Source organism: Arvicanthis niloticus, chromosome 11, assembly GCF_011762505.2.
Source record: "Arvicanthis niloticus isolate mArvNil1 chromosome 11, mArvNil1.pat.X, whole genome shotgun sequence".
Taxonomy (NCBI): domain Eukaryota; kingdom Metazoa; phylum Chordata; class Mammalia; order Rodentia; family Muridae; genus Arvicanthis; species Arvicanthis niloticus.
Window position 1 is genome coordinate 22,580,793 of NC_047668.1, and position 14,720 is coordinate 22,595,512.

At 44.4% G+C, this 14,720-nt stretch overlaps 1 protein-coding gene across 3 annotated transcripts in view; it reads left to right on the forward strand.

Moving 5' to 3' along the window:
- The first annotated feature begins 1,541 nt into the window (after positions 1-1,541).
- The window catches only part of Stxbp6 (syntaxin binding protein 6), a 214,065-nt gene continuing 200,886 nt past the window's right edge, over positions 1,542-14,720 (forward strand). The window contains exon 1 of one of the 3 annotated variants that reach the window (XM_034514260.2): positions 1,542-1,817. The gene's annotated coding sequence lies outside the window, so the exon portion shown is untranslated. Of the gene's footprint in view, positions 1,818-1,898; positions 2,078-14,720 lie in introns of those variants that run through there. The other 2 variants (XM_034514262.1, XM_076941906.1) reach the window with 2 other exon arrangements.

The window sequence follows — 14,720 nt, forward strand, 5'->3', positions numbered from 1 at the left end:
GACAGCCTTATCAGGAAAATGCCTCGGATTTTTATACAACAGCGATCATATCACGAGCAACCCTTTCTTGTCCTCTAAACCACTTTCCTAACTACTGCTCAGCATAGCTTCACAGAAGAGGTATCTTTGGATTATACTGATGTTTATCCCTCCAGCTCTCAGCTGGTTCTAACACATTCTACCAAATAAAGTGCAGGCATCACAGACTAGCAATCTGGACCTCGGATCCCACCTTCCTCCGTCCGATTCTCTTAATGTACCAAATCTTGCAGCTTTTTCTTTAGTCAAGAAGGGTCGGACCAGAATGAGGTAGGACACAGAATAAAATGGTTGGCCTAAGTACTTGGCAATCAAATTAAAGTTTTAATGCAGTATGAAATGGAAAGCAATTAACGCAAAAAATGAATGATAAAAATATCAAAATTGTGAATAAAGGCAGGACTGGTACTACCGGGGCTTCCTTTTGTTTCAAAATGTAATATGCCTTTGAGAGACTCTCTAGCGTCTCGGCTGAGTCTAGTTTACCTTGCAGTGACCTCCTGCTCAGGTGCTTATACTTTTGAAGCATCTTCAAAGTTTGCTCTCAAAGTCACTCTCCGCATTAGTTAACGCTGAATGCTCCAGCCTTTATCACTAGCTCGCTTCTGTCTGGAAAACCTATTTCCCCTTGCACTTTGAAGGCAGTCTGAATCATTCTGGATCCTTTCCAGCGCCTTCCTAAGCCACAGTGGGCAGGCACTCAGCACCTTTCCACAAAACTCCTCGATTCAGATTGGCTGAGCAGCCACTGGACCCAGCAATGAATTTTTGGTCTAGACTCTAGTCTGTCTTTCTTTCTTTCTTTCTTTCTTTCTTTCTTTCTTTCTTTCTTTCTTTCTTTCTTTGTTTTTGTTTGTTTGTTTGTTTGTTTTTGTGTTTTGTTGTTGTTTGTTTTTCCTCTGGCAAGATCAATAACCCGGATATTTTGCACGAAAAAACCGCTATGTGTTAACCACTTATTTATTTATAAAATAAAATCCAGCAAAACCAGGTCTGATTTCTTTCACCATAGCCGCGGGCGCTTAGAGCAGAGCAGCTGCTTTGCCTGCGGAGCTCCCTCAAGCTGGCTTCCTCCTTCCCGCTTCGCTCATTTACTGGGCTTGCCAGGCCCCATTAGCTCTTGGATTTTGTCACCCTAAGTTAAGCTTGCGACTGAATAAAACCCCACCTGCTGGGCCCACATTCCTGTAGCGCGTTCTCTGGTTGTCTTTTGAACACTTGCTTGCAAAGGCTCCCAGAAGTAGCCCACCTTTCCAGCCCACAAACTTCCCACAACCTATGGGGACTCTCACTGCCTTGCATTGGCTAACCCGTGCCCCACGGGCTAGCCCCTACTTGTCCCCTTGAGCTCCCGGCCAGGGGCGCCCCCCCCCCCACCCCCACCCCACTCCCCCCAGCCCTCGGCTACCGATCTTTGCCCCGGGGCCAGGTCGCTGTGGCTCGCCCACAGCAGCACTGGGCATGCTCACACGCAGCGGCGGGGGCAGGTTGGATTTGCTAGCTCGCACTCGGCGGCGGCAGCGGGCCGGCGCGAGGCTGCAGCTGGAGCTCTGGCGCCCGGAGTTGGAGTTGCCAGGAGTTTCCCCGACCCCTCCCTCCTCGCGCACAGCAGCAGGAGCCCGCGCGGGAGCGGCGAGCCGCGACCAGCCAGCCCCGGAGCCCGCCCAGCCTAGTCTGCAGCCCGGATCTCCGCGCGGGGCAGCCGCGGGGGAGCACTGTCTTCGGTTGGGACGCGTGCCGCGCACTAGGCACCGCCCGAGCACGAGCCAGGTTGCACGGTAGGTTCCTGGCGTGGGGAGGCCAGGGCCACCCGGCGTACAGTTGCAGCTACCGCGGCTGCCGGCTGCGATGCGCGCCGCGGGGCAGGCGGAGAGGGTAGGCGCGCGGAGAGCGGCGCGGGCAAGTTGGAGGGCGGAAGGAGAGGGGGCTGTACACCGGACTCAGCTGCTTTGTGCGCGCGGAAAGGGGTCTGGGTAGCTGATTCTGCCCCCCCAAACCGGGACCAGGAGTGCGAGCAACATTGGCCAAAACCTATCAGGTCAGATTCCCGTGAGAAAGTTGGTGGTGGAGTCCTTAGGTCCGCACTGCCGGCTCGGTAGAACGGCCCCCAGGGCTGCCTCCTGGAGAACTCAGTGGGTCGCAGCGCCCCTAGCCAGAGCTCTTTCTGCTGAAATCAGCGAATCACCCCATCTATGAATGCTGGCATCTTCTAGGAAGATCGCTGCTGTCAAAAACTGAGGCCGGTACTTCTTAAGGGGTTAGCTTCCGGCCCCCAAGGCTTTTTGCCCCTTAACCCAACCTAAGAAATGGTCAGGGGCTCGGCTAAAAGGTCTCCCTCGGGGCTCCGAATTCTCTTTCAGAGCGCTCCAGAATCCGGCTCACCCATATGGCAGGTCAGCGAGGCTGGAGTATATGGATGGCTTGCCTTTTCTTTCTGACTTTCCCCACGTTTACATTATCACAGACCCCAGGGCCCAAAGGTCAGTTAGAGAGTTTAGAATGGCACGCCATTCTTTAGGAGCAGTGCATGCGAGCTTGTTTGCTTTGAACTTCCGTAACAACCCTCTCCTGTTTCTATCATTCTTCAACCCGGACTTTGTGGGAAGAAACCTGGGCAGGGGAATGCCTTCTTCATTTCATCATCTCCTGAGGTCTTCTGGGAGACTCCAAGGCCCTGAAACTGGCAGTATGCATATTGCAAAGATACGGAGGATGTTCACGTTCCTTCTGGTTCCACTTTTTTCTCCGCTTCTAGTTTTGAGTTTTGTGCCTTCACACCAGTCAGAGCAGCACTGTCCTAACAGGGTGGGGTGGAGGGGAAGGTGGGGGAAAGGGTTGAGGTGTGTGGAGGAGTTCAGACCAGGCTGTGAGTGGTTGTTTGCCTTGTCTAGGAGACTGCTATGGGAAGAAGTCCAGAATAATTATGCAGGCTAACTCTTTTTGCTTTCTTTTTCACTTCCTCCTTTTCTTTCATCTCTTGGCTGAACACCTTGGTTGTTGGGTATGTGTGTTGAGTTTTTAAAGGAGAACTCACTCTGACAAAGAGGTGGTATTTGGGGGGCTCACCGTTTCTGCTATATGTTTTTCTCTTGGGACTGTCCATCTGGGGAAGATTTTCCGATGTAGGAATCCCATTGTGTTCTAGAGTCAGACAGACCTGAGCTCAAGTTTTTCCCGATGGACAAGCTATTTGCCACTTTGAACTTCAGCTTCTGTTTGTGTTGTTTGTTTTGTTTTGTTTTCCTAACAAGTGGGAGATGATGGTGACCCTTTCTCCGTTTCTGTTGTGAATGACATAACGGGAGATGAAGAGAGCTAAGAAAACATAAAGCGGTATTTAGGACTTCGGTTTTGTCTCTGTACGCTGTGCCCAGTTTTTAAAACTGCTCATTCTTGATTATAACAAACAGTCTCCTGCGAGTGTGCAGTCTTCACTACAAGGTTTAGTTGCTGAGATCTGTGGAAGCAGCTATTTACACACACCTGCACAGCTTCTCTTGATTTTTATGGGTGGGAAATCCCTCTTTTCTGTCTGAGGGAGGCAGTGTGGTATAATGGAGGAGACCACGGGACCTGCCCTAGCACCGTTCACAGTCCTGGGCCCTCAGAACCCTCTGTGTCAGCAAGGCTTCTTTTGTGATCCTAGGATGATGAAGAAATCATCGAGTCCTGGGCTGGAGCCCTGACTTGGCTTTTCATAGTGACCTTGAACTAAGGACTCCAACTCCTCACTGGTGAAATCAGTCCGTGAGATTAAAAACCAACTTAAGTGGCAAGGACAGGAGACATTACATGCCACCCAGTTAACGAGGATTTAATGAGGCTCCCGAGCTTCCCCAGAAATACACCCTGAGCCTAGAGCAGAGATTTCCAAATATGAGCATTCGTTCTTGCTAACTCATGAATTGCTGGCTTCCACTCCCAGTCTCTGAATCTCACGGTTTAGAGTAGAGGTATGGCGGTTTGTATTGCTAACTAGTTTCAGATGGTACTAAGGCTGCTCCCCAGGCCGTGCCTATAAAGAGTCACTGATTTGTGTAGGGGGAGAAAGAGAGATGAGGACTGCTCCATTTAGTTCTCAGTAGTGGAGACGGTTTCTTTCAGGAGCATTTGGAAGCTGCTTTATGCACTTTGAACTCCAAGACATGCACCGGCTTCCATTGTGTCCTTTTAATGATTCTCATTGCTTTTCAAATGAATAATTTTACAAAAAGATAAGACTGTTCTTTCTTACTGTCTAGTACTTAGCCTCCAGTCTGTGGAGACTTGGGAGACAAGGTGATCTGATCGTGCTTTGGTAGAGAGAGATTGGTGCTTCTTAGATGTGTGTGCTGGTTCCCAACTTGACACAAACTAAAGTTACCTGAGAAGAGGTAGCCTTTACTAAGGAGTTACTTCCGTTGTCCTGTAGGCAAATCTGTGGGGCATTCTCTTGCTTATGATTGATGTGGGAGGGCTCAGCCCACTGTGGGCGGTGGCACCCTGAGTAGGTGGTCCTGCCTTTTCTTAAGCATGGTGAGCAAGCCTACAAGTAAGCAGTGTTCCTCCACGTATCTTGCTTGAGTTCCTGCCTAAGCTTCCTTCAGTGATGAACTGTGACCGAGGCATGTAAACCAAATAAACCCTTTCTTCTCCAAGTTGCTTTTGGTCATGATGTTTATTACAGCATCAGCACAACACAAATGAAAACAACTAAAACAAACCATACAAAGTCCAACAAGTATTCAATCTCCCCCTTTGAGGCTCTTGGGCATTTGTAGAAAGTTTGCACACAGACTTGATGGCTGAAACTGTGTGGTTATGGGACAGGACATCTGAAAGCGTATTTAAGAAGGATTTTTTTAGAAGTGTTTTCTTTGGATAGTCAGGCTGCTCTGGCCTTTTGGAAGTGTGAAGTGCATCATCATCCCATGCCAGTTGGTCCATGGTGATCAGACTTAGCCAAAGCCAGCCATGCATTCATGAGGATGGTAGCCTTGGCAATGACCTATAGCTTTAAGGGGCAGCTATTCATTATCAGCAGGGTGCCAGGGTGAATTAGCTTTTAGCATTGTTTAGGGTCAACCAATCTTTTCCTTGTCGTCCACACCACTGATGGACCTGTGCACAGAGGTGTTACTATGACTTGCTGTGACCTAGATTGTGGTCTCGAGTTTTAACTACTATGCATGAGAGAGGCACTAGGAGCCTGCCTGAGACATGAGGGTTCCTGAGGATGAAATAATGTTTATTTAAGGAGTACCCATATCTGGATATATGAGGTCAGTCAGCACTTTCACTACTTCTTATGTTGCTATGCCAAATGGCATCCCGGCTCACCCGCAAGCTTTATCTTAGCTTTCCATTTGTGCTTTGTTTTAGCATTAAAATAATTAACAGTGGGGGAAACTTATCAGTAGATCAGAAGCCTATTCAAAAACTCAAGTGGACCACTTAATGTTTTAGTAGATAAAACTGAAGGCCCAAGCCTGCCTTCCTGACTGCAATCAACGTTTGGTGAAGGAACAGTTGTCGTTCTTAAGATTCAGTAGTTCTTAGATGGCTTCTCCCACTTAGCACAAGCAGGAACTCATCTATGTTAAAACTCCTCCCCGTAACCTGATGTGTACCTTTTGGGTGTTACCCTTACTTTCCGCTGCTGTGTCGCGCCCCCTGTCCCCTTCATGTGTGAGTAGTCCTTTACTTGTCACGGTTGTTTACTTTTCTCAGCAGCAATTCCCTGGTGTCTTTGCTCTGTTAATAAGTCTATTGTAAGACAATCATTATCGTATTTCATGTCTCTGTGGTTGTCACTGTTGGTATTGAGCTACAGAGAGAGTCAAAGTCCAGAAGCGCCATTCTCAGCCTTCCTGAGAGTGCTCTTAAACGAAACAAGCCGGGGTTACACCGAAGTACCTCAATTTAAAAAAATACATTTGTTTGTTTTTCATGTCAACATTTTCCAGTTTGAGAAAACCAGGCAATTTAAACAGTATGAGCCTGTGTATACTTTTTTTCCTTTTCTTCTTCTTTTCTTTCCTTATTTATTTATTTATTTATTTATGCAGGCTGCTAGTGGATGACCTCGGAAAACAAAGCAAATGTACTTTGTTACCCTATATAAACTGGTTTCTTGTCGTTGGTGTCCAGCTGATAGAATTGAGCAGCAGATGGATTAGCTCAGCAGTTCTGAATGTGTTGGGAAAATGCTGTTGGGGTGGATGTTAATAGGTCTGCTCTTCTCAAGGACAAATCCGTATGGGGAGCGGCACCCATTACTTTCCTCTCATACAGAGACTCTAAACATGTGCACCATCATATCAAAGAAACCGAGATGTACTCCACTGAATACTATGGACAGATATGCATTAGTAATTATTCAAGCCGGGCAGTGGTGGCGCTCGCCTTTAATCCCAGCACTTGGGAGGCAGAGGCAGGCAGATTTCTGAGTTCGAGGCCAGCCTGGTCTACAGAGTGAGTTCCAGGACAGCTAAGGCTATACAGAGAAACCCTGTCTCGAAAAACAAAAAAACAAAACAAAACAAAAAAAATATTCAAGACAGAATTTCCCAGAATACAACATTGTTGAGGTTGTTTGTGTATCTTTGGGGATGAATTACCAAATTAGGATATGCCAACCACTCTAATATGATCTCTAATACTATTATGGATGAAATGGTTTGTTAGGGGTATTTTCTGGGTATTGATTAAATAATGAACTCTGTAAGGGATGACTGGTTGGTATTGCAGAGTAAGAATTTTAACCTGTGGCAAGGCACGTCTCCACGAAGGGGCCGGAATGTGCTATGTGAATAGTGGAGTACTACTCTCCTGCAGACGCAGAACATTTTGTGTTGATGGTATGATACTAAAGGACTGTGAGCACTAGCAGTTGTGTCTGAGTAGATGATTTTCAAGGCACATGAGACAAAAGATGGTGCCTTGATCGGAATGAGCCAAAGAGATTCTATGGTGGTAGTCAAAAAAAAAAAAAAAAAATAGTAGCATGCTTTCTCAAGTCTTAAGATTACAGGTAGGTTCTGACAATGCCAGGGAAGATGTTTGTGGGTAGAAGGAGGCCTAGCACTCAGAGGGATTTTCAAGGGGAGGATTGGTTCAGTGAGGGAGAGTAGACCAATGTCATCCCAGCACAGTGGAACTCCTGTACCAGCTCCATTGAAGAATGCTGGATAATGAGAACTTTCCAGGAAGAGGGTTCCTTGCTTGAGTTTCAAAAATAGCAAGAAAGAAGAACTCTTGCAATATGATAACAATAAAGAGGCAAATAACCCAATTTAAAAGTAGAAGGAGGATTTGCATAGCTATTTCTTTGAAGAAGAGTGTGAGAATTTGCTCAGTGCCATTAGTCATCCAGGAAATGTAAATTCAAACCATAAGGAGATACTTCCCATCAATCAGGGTGGCTGGGATGGAAAAGACATGTATGGAAAAACTGGTCCTGTATGTGGAGTATTGGTGAAAGGCAAATTGCAGGCAGTTTGGAAAACAGCTAGGTGGTCCCTCACATTTATAAATATGTGCTACATAAAGGAGATTCCCTCGCCCAAGGGATTCCCAAAGGAAGTGAAAGCATGTCAGAATAAACACTTGTGAGTGAATATTCATAACAGCATTAGTCATAGAGCTCAAAGATGGAAAAGAACCCTCTTCCATCAACTCATGGATAAATGAAACATAGTGTATCCTCATGATGCAAAAACAGTTTAGCCATAAAGGGGAATGCATGCTACAACATGGAGGAGATTGAGCCTACTGTGTGAAGAAAAGCAGGACACGAAAGCCTCGTGTTGCATGATTCCATTATGAAACATCCAGAAGAGAAAAGCCAGGGTATTGGAAACGAGATGGTAAAACAGGAAGTGACTTTGGGGTTTCTTTTGGGGGTTGATGTAACGTTTTGGAATCAAGTGGTAGTGGTTACATAACTCTTGAAAACTATTGCATTGCAGACTTTAAATGGGTACTTTATTATTTTTTTTATAGTATATGAGTTACAGCTCAATAAAAAATAAAAATGTATGGTGGGCTGAAAGTTTTAAAAGTGGCCTAAATAGTCACTAATAGTTTCAGGTCAGCTTCTGCTACTGGGAAAACATCTGGCTTATTCACTTCTCCGTGTCTGTTATGCTCTAAGGTTTTCTGAATTTTCACTCCTCCCTCTTCTCCCCCCGAGAATTGAAAGGATTTTGCCCCTTCACCCCTGGGTCAGAGGTGATCAGGACCTTGTGGTCTTCAGATCCCCATGTTTTTAGATTCCCTTTCTGAAATAAATTCCATAATTGGGCTTCCTGATCCTGAGCTGAGAGAGAGGTCTGATGACCTGGCAGCTTATGCTGACTTTGGATTTGACTGTGGTAGACATTTAGTGTCATTTTCTGCTTCCTGGAATTCTCTCAAGATTGCCCTCTTTGTGATAAATCTAACTGTATTCAGACCTCCATGTGCTGACGTTATTGTGTGAGCATCAGTGTGTCTGGGCCAATAGTCCTGACGCTAAATATGTTTAACACCACTGGGGCTGAGGCTATTGCCCTGTAGGTAGGAACATTCTTCTCCCTTTCCTGGTGTGGCATGGCAGTGCTCAGCCACATACTGGATATGCCAGGGGCTCCTGTTTGAATGCTGCCTCCCTCTTAGCCAGCTGCTATGGCACGTGAGATTCTGCAGTTCTAACTAACCTGGGCTTGATGCAGATGCTGTTATCCCATGTGTCACACTTAACGTGAAGCTGATACACTGCAGAGAAGGCAGCCTTGGGATGGGGCGGAGCTGAATGTGAAATGTGGCTCCACCACATGTTTGCTGTGGGACCTTGGCAAGTTAATTACCACGTGGGCCAGTTTTCTTTTCCACATCAGGTTAAGGACTGAGCTCACAAAATCACTCTTAGCATAATGTCTCAGAATAGCAAGACTGTTTGGCTTTTTCTTTCCCCAAGCGCCCAGAATTCCATGGTGAAAGCAAAGTCCAAACAAAACAAACTACGTATATGAAAGACCAAGGGTTTTAACTTGTGTGCGTGGGTTGCTATGGAGAATGATATACGAGATTAAATCATAGTCCTCAGGGAAGAATTTTCTGTTAATATTACCATTGTTTTGGTGAGGTTTCTATGTTACACTCAAGTGAGTCTGGGTCATTTTAAGTCATGGGGATGAGTCTACTTTTTGTGTGTAGTCTTTCGCTGACCAGAAGGCCATCCCTGAGCTGTCAGTTGGTGCCACAGTTCCTTGGAAAGGTAGAGTCTGCCCATCTTTGTCTAGCTGGCTTCTGCCTTTCTTACTGACATTAATCTCTGATGCAAGTAAGACAAACTAAGGGGAAGAAAATGCACAAAGATGTGCATCCCTGGGATCAATTTCTGGGAGTAAATATTTGCTTCCTGGTGGCCTTGAGGAATTTTGCTGCCTTCTGTGAGTCTGTGAACTGTGGGTAGTTAGATGGAATTAGGTTAATAAGGAACAACTGAAGAGGAAGGGGGAACTAAAGCCTAGTAGTGACCATGGTTCTCCTACCTGGAGTCTGTGCTGGGTGCTGTCTCCACTTTCTGTATGGTTAATTGATGAGTAGTAATCCCTTCTGGCTTTCCACATGGGGTAACCCAACAATTACCAGGTGAGCTGATGACTGTTGATTTTTGTTCTGTTTCTGTCACCTTTATTACGGGCAGCAGAAGGTAATAGGAAATTATGTTTGTATTTCAATCTACAGAGCCTTCTTGCTTTCATTTGGGAAACAAGACATATACAGACTTTAAGACAAAGAAATCTAGTCACTCATGGATAAATCTAACCAGCTTCCAGTTGTCACAGCCTGAGAGCCACTGCTTTTGTGAGGATGATAAATGGATCCCACGGCACACTGTCCCACACTCTCGCTTGACTCTTGAAAGTGGGAAGTATCTGATTTCTGGGGCAGGTGATGTGTGTGCTCAAGTCAGTTCCCATAATTATTGATATCTGTAGATAGTCTGGCAGGGCACACATCTTTGAGGCTTTATTTTTAGTCTGCTTTGAAAGTGGAGGCCTCACATAATTCAAGGTGAATGCTCATAGTACCTAGTGATTGTGAAGTCAATATTATTCCTGAAGAATTTAATCTACCCTATCATTAAATAGCAGCGAGGAAGCTGTCCTGCTGCTGAGGGGTGTTTCTGAAGTCAGTACTTTTAAAATTAAATCTGTAGACAACTATAACAGTAATTTAAAAAAAAAAAAAACCCTCTAGTTTGATACTAGGATGTTGTTGTGCTTATGTAAGGAGCTCAGTGCTAATATGAAGCTCTTTCCTCTCATTTGTTTCTTTCTGGGAAGTGACAATATCGATTTCTGATATTGCCACTCACACAATGGTCTACCTAGTCCTCAATTATTTTTAAAAGAAGAATGAACCAGGAATTCTGAAGTCAGATCTCTTTTTAGGAACGGTCCTCACTCTCAGACCCCACTGAAGTGAACTCCGTCAGAAGCAGGAAGAGGAATCTTTATGCTTTGTTTGCATCCCTGCAGATACTGTGCACACCTGGTAGATAGAAAAGAATCAATAATTGTGTTGAGCCAGACAGCTTCTTCCTCTGGGATTCCTATTCGCTGTCTAGTCTATTAACACTTGTGTCAGAGTTGCTTTTATTACGTAACACTTGCCTACAGATTACATACTACATGGTTTTGAGTACTTTACAATTCATTCCCCTTACAATACGCAGCAGCAAGCACTTTTGTAAAAACACATCATACTTGTATGTACTATGCCTTTTGCTTTCCATTTATTTTTGTAGACAAGTAAAATCCTAGTTATCTGCTGTATATACCGTGTTTTGATAGAGTGTGCATTGTGGAATGACTAAGTCTAGCTCATGATGCATCCATTGCTTCACATCTATTTGTGTGAGAACTGAAGACTCTCAAGCAGTTTTCAAGTATAGAACACACTAATATTGATGACTGTTATCTTGTTGTTCAACTAATCTCTTCAGTTTTTGTCTCCTAACTGAAAATTTGTATCCTTGGCCCAACATTTCCAGTATCTCCTCACACTATCCCTTTGTAACCATGATTATACCTGGTAACTTCTAGGAGTTTGAAAGTTTTAACTCTTGGTTTTGTTTGATATGTTGTTTATGTTACAATAGTTTATTCATTTTCATTAATAGGTATATTTTTTGCATGAATATACAGTAACCGGTGTGTGATACACATTTGAATGGCTGTCAGAACTTGTAAGAATAATGCTGCTATGAAGACTTACATCTGTCTTGGTGATCATGGTTTGCATTTCTGATTGTGCACATGTACACATATACTCTGCTGAGTCCTAAGACATTGTGCTAACTAGTTTTATGCCAATTTGAAGTAAATTGGAGTTACCTGAAAAGAGGGAACCTCAATTGAGAAAATGCCTTCATAAATTCTTGATTTGGGCATTTTCTTAGTGATTAATGGGGGTGGGCCTAGCACATTGTGGGTGGTACCATCTCTGGGCTGGTAGTCCTGATTCTGTAAGAAAGCAGGCTGAACAAGCCATGGGGAACAACCCAGTAAGAAGTAATTTTCCACGGCCTCTGCATCAGCTTCTATCTCCAGATTCCTGCTCTATTTGAGTTTCTACTCTGACTTCCTTCAAAGATGGACAATGGAAGTATAAGCCACCCCCTCGCCAACTTGCTTTTGGTCATGGTGTTTGATCACAGCAATAGAAACACTAACCAAGACAAGTTGGGACCTGGTTAGTTGGGTATTTCTGTGACAGACCTATTGTTTGGGGTCGGGGGAAGGGGAGATTATGGAAGGCCTTTGGCATTTTGCACTAGAAAAACCATTGACTTGAGTATTGAGAGTCCAGTGAGCTGTTCTGTAAGAATTTGGAAGATAAGAATGTTGAGCAGTTCAGATAACAAAGTCCTGGCTTGTAAAGTTTCAGAGGGAAAGAAGCAAAGATGCTACTGAGCTTTTTGTGGGATGAATCTGTGGTGTCTGGTCAGCTGGAGCTGTGACTAACAAGAGACCAGGACCACTAAAGTAAAGCCTTTCCTTTGCTGGAGCCGTAGATGCTGGTCAGCTGGGGCCAAAGGATAGGCTGTGACTAAGAGGAGACTAGCATCATCGAGATGAAAATTTCCGGGAAGTGTTTGTAACTTGTGTTTCAGAAGTGGCCAGTGTGGTCCCTTGTGCTGGCAGCTGAACTTGGTAGAGAGTGTCACCCATGTGGTATTAGTTTTGAAGTTGTGAAGGGGTCATGGAAAACAGCTGAGGCCTGTTGTGTGGTTGGAGTCCATAAAGAAAGCCAAGGAGCTATTAGTGAAAGTGAAGTCCTGTTACAGCAGAGACTACAGCGTTTTGGAGATGCCAGTACTGTGGGATGAACACCAAGCACAGCAGCAGTGGTGAAGTGGAGCCAGCTGGAGCCTAGGAGACAAGTGGTGTGGGCTGCAGAGGGTGGAGCCCAAGAGGTGACACTAGGCATTTAGAGGAGCTCAGGAGATCCTGAGTGAATCCCAGATAATTGTAAATTGAATTATTTACACCGTCAGAGTTGGGTTTTGCTTTGTTCACATTGTGATTGGGTCATGCTTAATCCCTCTGGAAGTAAGACATTATTTAATTTATTTTTGATGTCATAGGAACCCAGAGTTGAGGAACTTTGGATTTTTAAAAGCTTTGGGTTTTAAGAGAGACTGACTATTTAAAAAAGACTGAATTTTTAAGTGTTTGAATTTAAGACTGTGGGACTTTTAAAATTTGGAATGTTTTTATTGTTATGTTGATATTAATGTGTGATCTTCAGGAAGAACAAGAAAAGGTTACAGCTTTGCATGTGTGTGTCCAGTTTGTGTGTGTGTGTCAAGTTGACAAGGGGTCAATTGTGATGGCTAGTTTCATGTCAACTTGACCCAAACTGGAGTTATCTGAATGTAGGGAACTTTAATTGAGAAATGCCTGGATAAGATCTGGCTGTAGGCCATTTTTTTTTTTTTTTTTTTTTTTTTTTTTTTTTTTTTTTTTTTTTTTTTTTTTTTTTTAATTAGTGATTGAAGTGGAGGGCCCACTCCATTGTGGGTGGTGTTATTTTTGGATGGTGGTCCTGGGTGCTATAGGAAAGCAGGCTGAGTATGCCATGAGGCGCAAGCCAGTAGGCAGCAGCCCTCCATGTTTTGTTTTATTTTGCTTTGTTTTGTTTGCCTGTTTGAGTTCCTATCCTGACTCCTTCAATGATGGACTGCAATGTGGAAGTATAAGCCAAATAAACCTTTTTCTCCTCACTTGCTTTAGGCCATGGTGTTTGATCACAGCAATAGAAAACCTAACTAAGATAGACACCAACAGTTTTCTGTTGTAATGATTTATACTTTAGTAGACTTGAGTTTAAGTTCCATAATCTTACCAACATATAGTTTGATAACTTATTTTGATTTAGTCATTCTGATGTCTGTACAGGGCTTTATCATTATGCTATTAAATTACATTTTACTTATTACTGTTTGATGCTTAATAAGTTTATATGTGTGTATTAGCAATTGGATATCTCCTGTGGAATACCTGTTGAAGCTTCTTGAAGCATTGTGCTTACTTTTCAGTCTGTACCCCTCAAGTCCCCAACAAATTACTAAGAACAACCTCAGCATGACAATTCAATACCTATATTCCAGGGGAGTAACACTAACTAAGCCTTTAATGCATGAACTTTTCAGGGATATTTAAAATGTCTCCCCCTCCCATTTGTTATTTGTTGCTGTTCTTTTGATTTGGAGATAAGAGTTTTGTTGTGTTTCAAGATAGGTTTAAATAACCAGCCCTTCTGCTTCAGCTTCCCATGTCTGGGTGTAACGACCAAGCAGCTCCACATTGAGCTGCCAAACTGTAATGGCCCGCTCTGTTCTGCAGGTCCGGGTCTAGTGTGAGAGAGAGAGAGAGAGAGAGAGAGAGAGAGAGAGAGAGAGAGAGAGAGAGAGAGAGAAGCGACTCGAAGAATGGAGACAACACAGAGGTTCTGATCAAGTCTCAAGTCTCGTTTATTATGTCTCTCTCTCCTTTATTGTCTCTCTCACTGTCTTCCTGTATTCTCCTATCTCCTCTTGTCTCTCTCTTGAAGGGAAATCTGGGGTATTTATACACTTTTGCCACGTGCCTTGTAGGCGAGTGGATATCACGTGCCTTGCAGGTGTGGATATGACGCAAGCCTTATAGGCGTCTATAGCGTGGATAGCACGTGCACCGTGCGCCTTGCAGGCATGGATACCACGTGTGCCTTGCAGCTGGGGGCAGTAAACAGCAAAACAAAATATGTGGGATATCAGTGTGCTTCAGCTGTAGTAGGCTGCTGAAAAACAAGTCTCACATCAGGGTATATGGCTTGAGATGGCTGCAAAGATGATAGCCGCTTTCTGCTAAAAGTCGGCTCCCAGCATCTGGGGATAACTGATGTGTGTCACCATACTTGACCCATTGAGTGACGTTTAAAATCCAGGCCATGATATTAGTCCTATGAGACATGATGAAGAAACTACCAAAACCTTCTATAGTCAAATAGCTACAGTGAACTCTGTCCTTGCCTGTCCTTTAGAGCCACAGGATTAGGGTGGAGCTGTCTGGTGAGAAGCATCCTCCTGGCACTCCAGCCTTAGGACACACTGTCGCAAGACAGGATTCCTCAGGCCTTGCTTATGTTCTTCAAGGCCTTTCCAT